The sequence below is a fragment of the Papio anubis genome, chromosome 9 (assembly GCF_008728515.1).
Source record: "Papio anubis isolate 15944 chromosome 9, Panubis1.0, whole genome shotgun sequence".
Taxonomy (NCBI): Eukaryota; Metazoa; Chordata; class Mammalia; order Primates; family Cercopithecidae; genus Papio; species Papio anubis.
In genome coordinates this window covers 49,083,268-49,087,692 of record NC_044984.1, presented here as the reverse complement: position 1 = coordinate 49,087,692, position 4,425 = coordinate 49,083,268, and the positions used below count along the sequence as shown (strand labels likewise).

General features: G+C 44.6%; 1 non-coding gene across 1 annotated transcript; it reads left to right on the top strand.

Annotated features, from left to right (window-relative positions):
* The first annotated feature begins 3,212 nt into the window (after positions 1-3,212).
* On the top strand, positions 3,213-3,316 carry LOC116268984. The gene has a single exon (XR_004176311.1). It is a non-coding gene; the product is annotated as a U6 spliceosomal RNA (small nuclear RNA).
* The last annotated feature ends 1,109 nt before the right edge of the window (positions 3,317-4,425 follow it).

The window sequence follows — 4,425 nt, the reverse complement described above, 5'->3', positions numbered from 1 at the left end:
TGTCTCAAAAATTAATTAATTCATTCATTCATTAAATTAAAATAAATTTAAAAACCAGGCCGGGCGCAGTGGCTCACGTCTGTAATCCCAGCACTTTGGGAGGCCAAGGCGGGTGGATCATGAGGTCAGGAGTTCGAGACCATCCTGGCTAACATGGTGAAACCCCGTCTCTACTAAAATTACAAAAAATTAGCCGGGCGTGGTGGCGTGCGCCTGTAGTCCCAGCTACTTGGGAAGCTGAGGCAGGAGAATGGCATGAACCCGGGAGGCGGAGCGGAGCTTGCAGTGAGCTGAGATTGTGCCACTGCACTCCAGCCTGGGCGACAGAGCGAGACTCCGTCTCAAAAAAACAAACAAACAAACAAATAAAATAAATTTAAAAACCAATAACCTCTATTATTTCCTGTGCCCAGCAGCTGGTAACCACTACTCTACTTTCTGTCTCTATGAATTGACTATTCTAGTACCTCATAAAATGGGATCATACAATATTTTTCTGTTTGCATCTAGCTTATTTCACTTAGCAGAATGTCTTAAAGATTACATAGGAAATCTTTGAGGGATCGATTTCATGAAACAGAATTCAAAGAAAGAAATATGGAAGAGAATAGAGATAAAATCGGAAAGGTATTTTGTGTCCAGGTTGTGAAACACCTTGAAAACAAACCTAGGTAGCTGCCATAGAGGGACCAGATGTTGTGGAAGTTGGAATTGTTACAGTCTTTTGGAAAGTATTCTGGCAATATCCTATAAAACTAAACATGGATATACCCTCTCCTAGAGAAATAAAAACACAGGCTGGGCGCGGTGGCTCAAGCCTGTAATCCCAGCACTTTGGGAGGCCGAGGCGGGCGGATCACAAGGTCAGGAGATCGAGACCACGGTGAAACCCCGTCTCTACTAAAAATACAAAAAACTAGCCGGGCGCGGTTGTGGGCGCCTGTAGTCCCAGCTACTCGGGAAGCTGAGGCCGGAGAATGGCGTGAACCCGGGAGGCGGAGCTTGCAGTGAGCTGAGATCCGGCCACTGCACTCCAGCCTGGGCGACAGAGCGAGACTCCGTCCCAAAAAAAAAAAAAAAAAAAAAGAGAAATAAAAACACAGTCCAATACCTAATGATACATATTTAAGAATGCTTATTACAGAATTGTTTACAATGGCCAGAAATAACATCTGTCAATAGGGGAATGAGTTAATACATTATTGTACATCTAGACTGTGGAATAATATGCAACTAGGCTGAGCGCAGTGGCTCACACTTGTAATCCCAGTACTTTGGGAGACCGAAGCAGGCAGATCACCTGAGGTCAGGAGTTCGAGACCAGCCTGGCCAACATGGTGAATTGCCGTCTCTACTAAAAATACAAAAATTAGCTGGGCATGGTGGTGGGCACCTGTAATCCCAGTAACTTGGGAGGCTGAGGCAGGAGAATCGCTTGAACCCAGGAGGAGGAGGTTGCCATGAGCCAAGATCACACCATTGTACTCCAGCCTGGGAGACAAGAGCAAAACTCCATCTCAAAAAAAAAAAAAAAAAAGAATGTTAGATCTACATACATTCACCTGGAGAAATAACAATGGCATGTTAAATGATAAAAGTAAGTTGCAGAGTAATTTATATGTCATTATTTCATTTTTTTATTAAAAAAAATAAGACTATAGGTGAGGCATGGTGGCTCACCCCTGAAATTCTAGCACTTTGGGAGGCTGAGGCAGACGGATTACCTGAGGTCAGGAGTTCCAGACCAGCCTGGCCAACATGGTGAAACCCTATCTTTACTAAAAATACAAAAATTAGCCACGCATGGTGGTGCATGCCTGTAATCATAGCTACGCGGGAGGCTGAGGCAGGAGAATCACTTGAACCTGGAAGAAGGAGGTTGCAATGAGCCGAGATCGTGCCATTGCACTCTAGCCTGGGCTACAGAGCAAAAACTCCATCTCAAAAACACACACAAAAGACTATAATTATGAATAATTATGTCTGTAAATGTTTATATTCTATTCTATTAATATTTATTGAATGCCAATTGTGGGCCAGGCACTTACTGTAAGCACTGGGGATAATGCAGTGAACAGAACAGACAAGTATGTTTACCCTCATGTAACTTGCATTCTAGCTGGAGGGGTGGGGTAATGTGCAGAAGCAGACAATAAACCAAAAAAATAAGTAAACTGAGGCCAGTGAGGGGTGGCTTACACCAGTAATCCCAACATTTTGGAAGGCAGAGGCAGGAGGATTGCTTGAAGCCAGGAGTTTGAGACCAGCCTGGGCAACATAGCAAGACTTCATCTCTAAAGAGATAAAAAATTAGCTGGGCTTGGTGGCATGCGCCTGTATTCCCAGCTACTCCAGGAGCTGAGGCTGAAGGATCGATTGAGCCCAGGAGGTCAAGACTGCAGTGAGCTGCATGATCTCGCCACTGCACTCCAGCCTGGGTGACAGAGTGAGACCCCACTTTAAAAAAAAAAAAAAAGTAAACTATATAGTAGGTTAGGTGATAAGTATTATGGAGAACAACAAAATGGAAAAAGAAGTTAGTGGACAATTCCACTTTGTAGAATAATTTATTATATATATGTGTATATATATATTTAGATATAAGAAAATATTTCTAAAAAAGAATATATATATAAAATATATATATGTTCAAGATATATATTCTTTTTTAGAGATGAGGTTTTACTCTGTTGTCTAGGCTGGACTTCAATTCCTGGGCTCAAGGGATCCTCCCACCTCAGCCTCCTGAGTTGCTGGGACTACAGGCTCATGCCATGGGTGCTGGGCTATGCGTTGCACAATTTGAAATGGTACATTTATGTTAGGGAGAAGAGAGAAACAAGGAAGAAGAGTTAAATAGGGTGGTCATGGAATACCTTATTCAGAAGGGGACATTTCATTGAGACACCCCAAAGAAGTAACAGAAAGAGGCCAGGAGTGATGGCTCACACCTGTAATCCCAGCATTTTGGAAGGCCAAGATAAGCAGATCACAAGGTCAGGAGTTCGAGACCAGCGTGGCCAAAATGGTAAAACCCATCTCTACTAAAAATACAAAAATTAGCTGGGCATGGTGGTGTGCGCCTGTAAGGAGGTTGAGGCAGGAGAATGGTTTGAACCCAGGAGACAGAAGTTGCAGTGAGCCAAGATCATGCCACTGCACTCCAGCCTGGGTGACAGAGCAAGACTACGCCTCAAAAACATATATATATAGTGCTGGCTTCAGCAGCACATACACTAAAATTGGAATGATGCAGAGATTAGCATGGTCCCTGTGCAAGGATGACATGCAAATTCACGAATCCTTCCTTTTTTTTTTTTTTTTTTTTGAGATGGAGTCTTGCTCTATCACCCATACTGGAGTGCAGTGGTGAGATCTCAGCTCGCTGCAACCTCTGCCTCCTGGGTTCAAGCGATTCTACTGCCTCAGCCTCTGCAGTAGCTGGGATTACAGGTGTGTGCCACCACATCAGGCTTTTTTTTTTTTTTTAATTTGTAGTAGAGACAGGATTTCACCATTTTGGTTGGGCTGGTCTGGAACTCCTGACCTCAAGTGATCCACCCACCTCAACCTCCCAAAATTCTGGGATTACAGGCATGAGCCACTCCTCCCGGCCACAGGTATTTTCAATTATTATGGGTATGTATCTAGGAGTGGAATTGCTGGGTCACATGGTAACTATGTTTTCCTTTTTTTTTTTGAGATAGAGTCTCACTCTGTCGCCCAGGTGGGAGTCCAGTGGTGGGATCTTGGCTCTTTGCAACCTCTGCCTCCAGGGTTCTCCTGCCTCAGCCTCCTGAGTAGCTGGGATTACAGGCGCATGCCACCACTCCCGGCTAATTTTTGTGTTTTTAGCAGAGACAGGGTTTCACCATGTTGGCCAGGCTGGTCTGGAACTCCTGAACTCAGGTGATCCACCCCCCTCGGCCTCCCAAAGTTCTGGGATTACAGGTGTGAACCACCACTCCCGGCCTGTTTTACTTCTTTTTGGGACTTTGTTTTTTGTTTTTGCTTTGTTTTGTTTTTTTTGCTTTTTTGTTTTTGTTTTCCAGGCTGGAGTGCAGTGGCAAAGAGACGGCTCACTGCAGCCTCAACCTCCTGGTCTCAAGCAATCCTTCAGCCTCAACCTCCTGGTCTCAAGCAATCCTTCAGCCTCAACCTCCTGGTCTCAAGCAATCCTTCAGCCTCAGCCTCCCATGTACCTGGGACCACAGGTGTGCACTAGCACACTTGGCTAATTTTTTATAAAATTATTTTTTGTAGGCCGGCGCAGTGGCTCACGCCTGTAATCCCAGCACTTTTGGGAGGCCAAGGCAGGTGGATCACCTGAGGTTCAAGACCAGCCTGGCCAACATGGAGAAACTCCATATCTATAAAAATACAAAAATTAGTAGGTCATGATGGTGGGTGCCTATAATCCCGGCT